The following is a 12,516-nucleotide window of genomic DNA, read 5'->3' as shown; positions in this document are numbered from 1 at the left end:
TAAAAAATGATAATAATAAAAAGAAAACCCAAATTGTGACCGACGTCTTTGGTGGCTCTGGAGGGAACCAGAGGCGGCACCGCTGCTGGCTTTCTGGCACACTAGAACACTCTGTCTAGACCCAGATAGTTAGACATGTGTACGGTTTACAACAGTGCAGTGGGCTCCACCTTTCCCAGTGTGCAGGTGATACCCCACAAAAAAAAGGGCTCTAAACGCTGTCACATCGAAGTCCTAACGCTCTTGGAGGGGATCGGATGAGATCACGGGCTCTGTGGAAGCCTATGCTGCCATTTGTCATCTTCTCTGGGCATGGTTGTACCAGGAAGCCTCACTTCCTCTGGGAAGTTAGACTCACAAGCAAATCAGCTTGCTCCCCTCCAGGGCGGGTCACTGCTCCATCCCATCTTCTGAAAGATTTTTGTTTCAATGTGCCACAAAGTCCTGAGGCTACGTCCTCTCTGAGGCTCTGTTTTGCAACCAAAACCCATTATCTGTCTGCCTATGGCGCTGATGCCAACACAAGAGAGAGTCATTCTCCATAGACCATCTACAGGCGATTTCTTCCTATCTGGGAGGGGGAAGCAAACTGGAAGATGTTTGGGCTTTATGGACCAAAGTTTCTAGAAAGAAGAATGTCACACGCAATGGAAGTTTTTACAAGGCTGAAGTTTCAGTTCACACATCCTCAGAGAGCGCCTAACACGGGTGCGTGTGGCATGCTGGTCAGCCTGGGCATCAGGAAGCTGCTGCTGCAGCCAGCCCACCAGCTCCCCAACACCAACAGCGAAGGAGATAGATGATAGATAGATAGATAGATAGATAGATAGATAGATAGATAGATAGATAGATAGATACAAAGAGAGAGAGAGAGGGAGGAGGAAGAGGAGGCATGGCACGCTAGATCCTGCACACGTTGCCTGTCAAAGTAGCAAGGATGTCCACATTGCACCAACTCAGGAAGCTCCAGAAACTTCCCTCTCTTGTCAGCACGCAGACTTGAGCACCAAGGCGCTGTCCCAGAAAGACATCACAGACAGCCAGAGAGAAAGGAAGGAAGGGATTGGGAGAAAGACAGGCCAAATGAGGTGCAGGGACGGCGGCAGCCCCCATCCCTGGGTCTCGGGCAGCAGGCGAGAGCCTCCCCGGCGATGGACAGAGGTCGGGGAGCCGATTCTCTTTCCCAAACCCAAAGGGGGGGAAAGTAAGTGAGAAAATCGCCCAGAGTTCAAACATTCCTTTACAACCACAACTTTAAATACTAAATGTGTTTCATGGCTGCCATCTTGAAAACATTAGTTAGCCAAAGGCGCCCTTTGATTCCCATCTGGGATGGAAACACTGGCGGATAATCCATTGAAACGGTCCAGGGACAAAGGCCTTTTCTGCGACAATCACGGTGCTTGTGAAGGACAACATTTTTGTGTGCAAAATAAAACACTTTAACGGGCTACAATCCATTACACATATAGCCGTCCATTTCCTTTCAGTAACGATTCATTAGAAAACATTTAACGTCACTGTTGATTTCACACTGGGCAGTCTGGGCACAAAGGACGAGAGATGGCCCATTTAGAAGGAGCTGGGGCGTTCTTTTCTACTCTGAGAGACTCCAAGGAGGTGGGGCCCGCAGGACACAACAGGCCAGCTAAATTGTGCGGTTAACGGTCAAAGCACCCCCGCCTGCTTTGACACTCATTTCAAGATGACAGCAAACAATAGAGTTTTGTTCCGCGCAGCCCTTTCTTGCCTGCCGTCCACATCACGGCGGCGCACGGAGTCCTCCGATACTTCACCCACCTGCCTCCCCCCTCCAGCCCCATCCACTCCCTCCTCTGCCTCTTTGCCAGCTCCCCCTTTAACACAAAGAGACAGGTGAAGAGAATGAGAAAAGGGAGCCATTCAGATTGTCAGCTTCCATAACACAATTGCCTGTCAGCTTCCCCACCAGCACTCAAATGTCTGGGTTGAGGCCAGACACCCCGCTCCGAGCTAGGTTAGTTAGTGGGTGAGACGGCTCCAAAGCCACTTCTTGCAGTCCCTGTCGAATGCCACCTCCTGGGCACGGATCCTGCAAACCGTCTTTAAAAACAACTGGCAGCTGAGGTTTGCTATCACGGCAAGAGATCTCAACCCATTGGGCTATGGGCATGTTCCTTTTATGCCTGCAACTCCAAACATTTGCTTAAGAAAAAATGTATCCAAAGTCAGAGGGAGGCCTGTAGGAGAGATTAGAAAGTTCTCAGAGCTTTTAGCACACGCACACACGCGCGCGCGCGCGCACACACACACACACACACACGATCTCATCAATAACCCTGAACACCTTGTCAGGACATCTGACTTGGAGCTGAGCAAACACACAAACACACACACACACACACACACGCTCAGGTGCAAAGAGCTTTTAGCATGCTTTCTGTACTGACCCTGCGGCCACAGGCATTCAGTGATGCACCCAGAAGAAATCAGTGGCAGTCGGACATGGCGGCTCACACCTGTAACGCCTCAGGAGGCCGAGGCAGAAGGATTACGAGTTCAAGGCTAGCCTGGGTTACAGAGAGAGACTAGGTCTCAAAAAAAAACAGCCACAACACTAGTAATGAGGGAGGGGGGGCACTGAGGCACCTACGGGCACTGGCCTGCACAGCCTTGCACTGTGGTTGTTCCTGTCAGAGCAAACCTCACGTGTGACACTTGCTCCTGTATTATCAAGTGTTACTAACACTGGCAAAATGGCGCAGTAGGTAAAGGGACTTGCTGCCAAGCCCGATGATCCGAGTTCAATCCTAGGACCCACGTGGTGGGAGAAGAGAACCCACTCCTGCAAGTTATCCTCTGACCTGCACGCACGCACGCGCGCACACACACACACACACACACACACACACACACACAAGTAAACAAATATAATTAGCATATAATAAACCCTGCTTGTGGTCAGCCAGCGGCAAGCAAAACTGTGCTAGCTAACATGGCGGGTGCTGCGAGGGGAGTCAAGGTCCCTAATGAAGCTGTTGGCGCTCAGCCAGGCCAGCGAGAGTCTAGCCAGAAAACACGCAGCCTGCTCTAGGCGGATCGGCAAACTGGCCTGAAAGCCTGATCCTGACCTGCCTGTCTGAGAAGGCGGAGAGCACGCTCCCGCTTTGAAATGATACTTAGTAACAGAAGAAAAGCCTGTAAGTTCACTTTTCCGTGTCCGTGTGGGAACTTTGAACGAAGCACAGCCAGCTTTGTTTTTGTGTCTGTCTGTCTGTCTCTGTGTGTGTAGTGTATATGTGCGTGCATGTCTGTCTGTGTGTGTATATATGGTGTGTGTGTCTCTGTGTGGCGTGTCTGGGTCTGTGTTTGTTTCTGCCTATGGTATGCGTGTGCTATGTGCACATGGCGCTGTCTCGTTGTATAGGCACGTATGACCGCCACAGATGCAGCATAGCCTCCGAGGCTTGGAGCCAAAGTGAGTGGAAGAAGTTTCCTGTCCAGCCTTGCCAGTTCCCTTAGGACCCCAGTCCCTGAATTAAGGTCACAGGCACCAGAAGAACAAAGTGAGATTGCAAATGCGACCCCAACGGCTTTCCCTAGATGTGCAGGTGTGCCGCTTCTAAGCTAAAGCCCAGCCAGGCTCGGGTGCTTCTTCCTGATGCTGAAGCAGGGCGTGAAGGCCAGCCTGGGCTACATCACGAGTACCAATAGGCTCCCAGGAAGCCTCCTCAACAGTGCTCTCCCAGTCCTGAACACTAAGCAGCTAAAACTGACACCAAACATTCGCTCAAGGACGGAGCCCAGGCTGGCAGCCCTGCAGTTAAACGATGGAGGATTATCTTCTGATCTAACGACCAGCAGACAGTTAGCGTTTTTTTTATTACCCAGCTGCAGCCTCTTAATCAACAGCGAGTGTAATTACGGACATCAGCGAGCAGAATGGTGCCTCTAAATTACTGAGGATTAGATGAGCCGCTGGTAGACGGAGATCAGCTCAAGGAGTATTAATTGGCTCGTGGGAGCGGTTAAGAGCGCGTGGCCGCACTTCTCGGTTGAAGTACCGGGTGGGAGGTGTGGAAGGCGAGGCTAGTTTTTTATAAACCATGCAAAAAAAACCCGAGAAGGACACGTGGGGGCTGGAGAGTCAGAGGACCCGCATTTGAGTCCCAGCACCCATCTGGTAGCTCACAGAGGCGTGGAACGCCAGCCCCAGGGCCTTCAGCGCCCTCCTCTGCACTCTGTGGGTACCTGCACATCACTTTACAACAGTAACAATTGATTTAAACAAACGTTTGTGGAAGTCTAGGGCCGTCATAAACAAAAGCCCCGTATCCAGCCACACGCGGCCTCCTCCCGTGAAGGTCACGGACGTTCTCTGTTGGGTCCGTTTGCACATGAACTTGGGTATCAGGTGCTTTCAGGAGCAACACCCTGGCACCCTCAGGCACTCTTTGGAGAAGAGAAAGAACAGAAAGAAGCGTCTCCGTGGCCTGGGAGCCCGAAGCTGAAATCAGCGGTGGGGCACATGTGGGCCTACATAGACCAGCGCTGTGAACATTTTCCCCAGTGGTGGCTTCTAGCCTCTCCCCTCCCCGACCCCGACTCCTTCTTTTCTCCTTAGTCTGATTCTTTTTGGGGTTAAAAGGAGAATTAGTAAACTGCACAACTTTTAAAAAAAAAAAGAGGGGGGTCTTGTGGGGGTGGGTATATTTATATGTGCACATGTGTATGTGAGAGACTCTGTGTATGAGGGAACTGAAGGTCAGTGTCAGGGTTCCCTGCTCAGTCCGTGTCCTCTGTGTCCTCCTCCTCATCATCGTCACCGTCATCACCACCACCACCACCACCATCAACAGCAGCAGCACCGTTACCACAGCAACCAGCTTGCCCAGCACAACATACTCCCATTCTTCCTGCAGAGACGGCCCAACGGACTTTGTCTCAGATCTGTCAGGGAAAAAGCTGGGCACACACTGACCCAAAAAGATGCAGAGGTGTTGTTGGCACCCAGACTCCTTCCTCTCCCCGCAGAACACACCTCTGTCCTAAATTCGCTATGACCCTGACTGACCTGTGACGGAGTGCACAGTGATTGACACATTTAAAACCATCTTTCTTAGGTGGGCGTGGAGGCGCACACCTCTAATCCCAGCCCTTGGGCGGCGGAGGCAGGTGGATCTCTCAAGTTCAGGGCCAGCCTGGTCTACAGAGCAAGTTCCAGGGCAGCCAGGGCTACAAAGGGAAACCCTGTCTCAGAAAACAAAACAAACAACCCAAAACTTGCTTTTCTTGGCGTGATGATTTTTTAAAATTGTACATTTTGCTTTAGACATTCTGGAAAGTGTAATAGAGAGAAAAATGTAAAAATATGTAATTGGGTTTTTTTTCTGAAACAGGGTTTCTCTGTGTAGCCTTGGCTGTCCTGGACTCACTTTGTAGACCAGGCTGGCCTCGAACTCACAGCGATCCGCCTGCCTCTGCCTCCCAAGGTGTGTGTCACCACACCCGGCCCAAAAATATGTAATTCTGCAGCTCAGAAGTTACCAGCATTTTCTGCCCACTGATAGATGAATACATAAAGAGAGTGTGGCTGGCATGCACGGGCACACACACATACTGGAGGGGGAAACGCTCTGGTTTTGGGTTTTGTTTTGTTTTGTTTGTTATTGTTGAGTTTTCTTTCTTTGTTTGTTTTGGTTTTTCTAGACAGGGTCTCTCTGTGTAGCCTTGGCTGTCCTGGAATTCACTCTGTAGACCAGGCTGGCATTGAACTCACAGTGATCCTCCTGCTTCTGCCTCTCAAGTGCTGGGATTAAAGGCGAGGGCCATCATGCCCTGCTTGGGGTTGGGGGAAGCACTCTGACAATGAAGGCAACCCCATCATTTTCAGCAACATCCTGTGAAATGAGACAAGCCAGGCCCAGGGAGACAAGAGCACACATTCTCATCTACAGGTGGTGCTGATCTCAGAGGCTTAGCCGAGGTAAGCAGGGGCTGGGAGGGCACCGGGGAGCGAGCAAGGCAGAGGCTGTGCAGTGGGGACAGCTGGCTGTGTGGGGACAGCAACTAAGTGAATCTTGAACATTCCATCACAAATTCTAACGGAGGGGATGCCCTGCCACTACCACACAGTGAAAGCTGCACAGAGCCCCTGAAACATGTGTCCTTACTATATGCCATCTACAAAAATTATATCCTCAAAAGCACTCCATATACATGCACATATGTACACGCACATACACACACACACACTGTAGTGCTGGGGATTGTGTGTGTGTGCCTGTTTGTATGAGTGTGCGCATACGCACACGTGAGCACATGGGACTAGAGATGGATGCGGTGTTCTCCTGACCCCCTCCCCCCCCCACACACACTTTAGAAACAGGATTTCTCATCGAATCTGGACCTGACTGACTAGCTGGGCTGGCTGGCCAGTGTGCCCCAGGAGGCCTCTGCCTCTCAGCTGTGGAATTAGTGACTCGCTCCCAGTTTTGGGTGTTGTGGATCCGAACTCGAGTCCTCCTGGTTGAGCGGCACGTCTATCTAGGGAGCAACAGCACACGGCCACCCCCCTCGAGTAAGTCCTTAAAAGAGGAATAACTGGGCGTGTGAGCCTGAGTGAGGCACAGATGACAACAGTAGAATGGCGGCTTATGTACTTTGTATTACTTTGAAAAGCAGCATTCTTCATAAACGAAATCCACAACCATCTATAATGAGATCTGGTGCACTCTTCTGCCATGCAGGCACACATAATGGCAGAGTACTGTATAAATAATAATAAAATGTTTTTACAAAAAGAAAGAAAATAGCTCATCTAAATCTTAAAAATGTTTTTACTCTCTGCCCGCAGCCATTCGTAGCAGGGATGCTGGGTCTGAACACAGTGAGTATTTCTGGTTGGGGAATCTTGAATGACATGCTTTGTTGTTGTTGTTGTTAATCTTGTACAGTTCTGTAATACTAAACTATTAGAAACGTGGGCCACTCAGATAGCTGGAGGAGTAAAGGTGCTTTTCAGCAAGGCTGACGACGCTGGGACACATGTAGTGAAGGAACCAAGTCCCAGAAGGGGTTCCCTGCCTGCCACACATTTGCTATAATACACACTCATGAGCAAGTGCACACGCACACACACACACACACTCATGAGCAAGTGCACACACACGCGCGCACACACACACACTCATGAGCAAGTGCACACGCACACTCATGAGCAAGTGCACACACACGCACACACACACACACTCATGAGCAAGTGCACACGCACACACACGCACACACGCGCACACAAATGCCATAGAACGTTAAGGATACATAGGATCACTTAGGCACACCAAAATCAAACGTGAAACCTGCACTAACACCCGTGGGGCTCCCTGACCTCAGTGTTTTCAGAGCCCAGCTTGTTATATGTTATATGATGCTGTCACTGCCTTCAGGGAATCCCTCCCAGACAAGGGACAGAAAGGCCTAGAGGAGCTGAGCTTGCACCCAGAGTGCAGGGACTTCCCTGCTCTTGTTTTACAACTGTAATTCTTTTCAATACAAAGTGAAAGACTGTGCCTTTGGCCTGCCATGTTTACAGAGTCATAAAATATGCGCTAGCCACAGCAAGGCCTGTGTGGGGGAAACGGTGGACCACCGGAAGTGCTCAGTGGCTGACACAGCTTCCGAACTTCTTACCGAAGTCATTTGGAAGAAGCAGTCAAGTGTCCTGACTATTTACCATAAAAGGTGAAATTTTGAGTGAGTCACCCCCTAAACACCACCGCAGGGCATAGAGCAAGTGTTGATGGCTGCCAGCACCACTGGCAAACTACACTTTCTGTCTGCTTTGTCGGTCAGCCACAGTCTCGTTAGCATACACAGTGGTGGACAAGAAACTCCGCCTTAAACAAAGCGGAAGATGAGACCAACAGACAGGTTGTGCTGTGACCTCCACGCACGCACCGGCACGCACCGGCACGCACCGGCACGTACATACATCACAGCAGACACAAACCTCCTCAACCGAAGATGTCTTTTAAATAGTGTTTTGATCTGTTTTAGGTGGCAAATCATATAACTATGAAGGGATGTGAGACAAAAGGGTTTCGGGACCAGGGAGGTAACACTATGGATGGGAAACATGTGGGGTAGAAGATTTTGGGGGACAGGGTTGCTATTTCGGGTCCCCACTGCAGCCCTAAGCCCTGGTTTCTGGTGACAAGGCTCATTTCTGGCCTTGCTATGGGAGGGGTGTGAGTGACGTGGCGGATACTTCTCCTAAAAGAATTGGCATGGTTTACAACATTAGGAAAAGGTGGGGCAATTGCCTCCCCTGAAGCCGTAGGTCCTTGACTGATTTCAGGTGCAGAGTTGACTTTTGCAAAAGGGCTCTGGGAATTGACAAAGACGGAGAATTTCAGTTTAAAGCAGCGCAGCCGAGGGAGCCAAGTGTGTACGGTTGCTGAGATGTGCATTTCAGGCTGCAGAGGTGGCTCGTGGGTAAAGTGCTCACTGTGCAAGCTTGAGGACCATCCCCCAAGCTCAAGTAAAGCCCGGTGAGGGAGGAAGCACGCGTCTGTAAGTCCTGCGTTCCTACAGCAAGAGGGGAGACAGGGACAGAACAACCCAGGAACTCACAGGCCGGCTGGCACCCTGTCTCAATGCAGGTAGAAGATGAGCTGGGCAAGATGGCGCACATTTGTAATCCCATTACTTGGGGAGGCAGAGGCAGGCGGATCTCTGTGAGTTCAAGGCCAGCCTGGTCTATAAAGTGAGTCCAGGACAGGCAGGGCTACACAGAGAAACCCTGTCTCAAAAACCCAAAAAAGAAAAAGGGGGTGAAGAATGACATCCTCTCTGACTACAAGTATGACACGGGTGTGTGCGCACACGCGCGCGCACACACACACACACACACACACACACACACACACACACACACACCCCATAACCCTGTTTGAGGACATGCCTACCTCTTACACTTCTGTGAATTCTTCCCTCTACCAAGCAATCAGCTTATAGTCACCCTCTGGGGCATCCTCCTGCCTCACCACACTGATATGCTCTGCAGCAATGGCACAGAAAGCCATCCCCTTACACACACCTGGGTGTTCATGACCGCAAAGCCGATGCCATGGTGAGTACTGGTTGCCAAGGCAGCGGCATTTGGTGCTACAGAAACGGATAAGTAGCTGAAGGGATCCATGGCAGGCTGTGGCTAGAGTTCCTGGTGCGGGAGACTCCAGTGGGTGGCTGTTGGACTCCGTGTGGGATGACCTATTTTGGTCTCTAGGAAAAGGCACTCAATCAATAAATCATGCCTTCCTAAACAGACACGCTGAGGCCATTCTTTGGCGGAAGGAAATAAACAGAAGAAAGAAAAACCATCCTTGTAAGCATGTATAGAGTTAACTCTTATAAATAGGCAACTGGCCAGTATATGGGGAGGCAGAGGCGGCCGGATCTCTGTGAGTTCAAGGCCAGCCTGGTCTGCACAGTGAATCCAGGACAGCCAAGGCTACACAGAGAAACTCTGTTTAAAAAAAAAAAAAAAAAAGAAAGAAAGAACAAATGAAAGAAAAAGAAAAACAACTACAAAAAAGCAATGTTTTAAATTGAGGCTGTTTCTGCCTCTGGTTGTTTCTTTGAGCCCTTCCCACTGCTGACCCAGGCAGTTCCGATAAAGAAGTTTACAGGCACTCCTACACCCTACACGATGCAAAAATCACTACAGCTTTCTTCAACGACCCTTCTGCCCAGGCTAACACAAAACCTATGTGGCTCACTGAATAAACATTAAGTGAAATAGCACTCCCATCCCCAAGACACAGCAGGCACATCTCAAGTCCTCACAAGTCAGCCTTGGCTCATGGTCTCAGGACTGGACGGTACCGGGGCGGGGGGCGGGGGGTGGGATTCTTTGTCACCACAGAAAGCTATGCTGTATGCAGTTTGAAACAAAACAAACTGGCCCGCTTCACCCACTTTGGTTCTAAACCACCACATGTCACTTGGGTGAAGAGACAAGTACAAAACTTCATATGCTAACCCAGTGCCTTTGCCTCCCGGAAGCCCCCGGGGCTGCTGTGGAAGAGAGGTTCCCCCCCCCCCCCCCCCCCCCCCCGCCCCAGCGAGGCCACTTTCAAGGCCGTTACCTTGGATTCCATGGTGTTTGGAGGGAGAATGCCTGTTAACCTCACTCTGCTTGAGCCGGGCAGATTTTCCCTCGCAGTGGCTGGTGTGACATGCGACACTTGGCATCAAGGTCTGTGGAGATTCAAGATGGCCTAAGTAAGGGAACAGTGAATAATTCACAGCAGGAGGAGGGGCCTGCGCCTGAGGCTGCCCACCTGAGGACGCGTTCAGGGCTCTTCAAGGTTACAACAGGAAACCGGACCCCCACGGGATCACATTGCGGCCGCTGCTGACCTCTGATTGGTCCCTGGGGCTGCTGAGACAGGTCAGAGCCTTCCTGGAGCTGTGCTGACACCTACTCCAATTCCACAGGCACCTGCGGGGACTCCATCCACACCCTCAGACTTCCGGCTGGCTGCAGTTAGAGCTGGGGACACCCGTCTTGGAAGGGGCCCTTTGTGGCTCAGCATTCCACCTCTGCTGCCCAACACACACAAGGCACACTTGCTGTCACGACAGGCCAGCCGCCTTGGTCATGTCCAAGCCGTGAATGTCGTGATGCGGATGGCCTCCTTTCCCTGTCCTCACAGCACCCCAGCCATCTCTGTGGGGTGCAATTCCACCTCTCTCCTATTGTGTTGTACTCAGTCCCGCCAGCTGACTCTCTTGCGAGCACAAGGTCGAACGGGCTAGTGAGAAACAAGGGAAATTTCCTTCGAGCATCCAGGAGAGGATGGGCCCAGCTGTAAGTCCTTCCTCCCCTTGGCTAGTGGTACGATGAGCATTCAAGCCTCAAGGCCACCAGTGCCACTAGCCTGTGCCCACGACTCCTTTGTTGCTGTGGTAAAGAGGGTGACTAAAAGCGACTTGGGGAGGAAAGGGTTTATTTCAGCTTACAGGTAACACAGCCCCCCATCAACTGAAGCCAGGGAGGAGCAGAGGAGCGGGGTTACCTGTCTGCTGGCTCACTCCACTGCCTTTCTTATACAGACTAGGGGATGGCACCGCCCACAGTGGGCTGGGCTCCCCTTAAATCAATTAGCAATCAAGAATGCAGCCCACAGACATCCCGCGGGCCCATCTGATGGGGGCCGGTTCCTTCACTGAAGAGCCCTCTTCCCAGGTGTGTCTAGGCTTGTGTCCATCTGACAAAAGAAGTCAGGTGAAGCCGGGCATGGCGGTGCAAGCCTTTAATCTCAACGCTCAGGAAAGGGCTCGGTGGGATTGTGTCTGAAGCCTGAAACCACTCTCTGGAATTTTCTGTTCTATAAGCCAGACTACAACTGCAAACTTCTGACAAGGCAATCAACAGCCAACTTCAGACAGACTAACGTCTCCTCTCAGGTGCACTGACAGTGCACCCGTTAAGGATGGGGCAGATGGATTCTGAGATAGCATGGAGCGGGTCGTCCTCGGTGTCACCAATGGTCTCCTGTGGGCAGCCGTGCTAAACTCAGCCATGCTAGAAATCCTGTGCTCAGGCTGCTCGCTTGTGACCTACGAGTTGTCGACCTTTGCTGAAGAAGGTCTTGTGTTTAGGCTATCTTCGGATTGTTTACCTTTGAAAGAAGTAAGGAAGTTCTTACTGGGAACTACTCAGAGGATTATACTCTTGCCTGGGGGGCTAGGGGAAATGAGACTGTAATAGAGCCCGTGGGTGTCCTTGCGACATAAACTGTACTTCCTTGTAATAAAGTAAGCTTCGATCAGGAATTCCTAGACTTGGTGTCATATTTCTCGCGTCTCTGCCCCCTGTTTCAACCCCCACCCCCTCTTCCAGGGAACTGTCTTCGACTTGGGACAGTCTCCAGCCAACCCCTTCCCCTCTTCCACCACCCTGCTTTGTTTGCACTCACCTGCAGTGTGAGCCAGGATCCACCCAACCTCAGGTGTGAGAACTTGTTACTTAAAAAAAAAAAAAAAAGAACTTGTTACTTACAAACAGGTGAACACGGGTCAGTGGCTTTTCCAGAGGGTGACTCGCAAGGGATGTGGCTCAGCTGGACAGTTGCTGGCTCTGCAACATGAGGACCCCAAGTTCAATTCCCAGAACCCACAGTTTTACAAAGGCTGGACATGGTAGAACTTGCTTGTTGGCCCAGCACTGGGGAAAACAGAGGCAGATAGCTCCCTGGACTTGCCGGCCACCCAGCCCATAAAGAGTTCTGGGCCAATGAGAGACCCTGCCTTCACACACCAGGTGGAGGGTATCTGAGAAATGACAATGTCTTTTGGCCTCTGCACACACCTGTGCCTGCATGCATACAAACAAAAGAAAACAAACAAACAAAAAAAGCAAAGACAAAACCACTCTGTAGGTATAAGATTATTTTATTATTACTTAAAGAAAAAACTTTGTGCTGGGGCCTCGGCCCAGTGGCAGAATGCTTACCAGATGGGCAATTCCTA

The sequence above is a fragment of the Acomys russatus genome, chromosome 19 (assembly GCF_903995435.1).
Source record: "Acomys russatus chromosome 19, mAcoRus1.1, whole genome shotgun sequence".
In the NCBI taxonomy this organism is placed as follows: Eukaryota; Metazoa; Chordata; class Mammalia; order Rodentia; family Muridae; genus Acomys; species Acomys russatus.
This window is presented reverse-complemented; position numbering follows the sequence as displayed.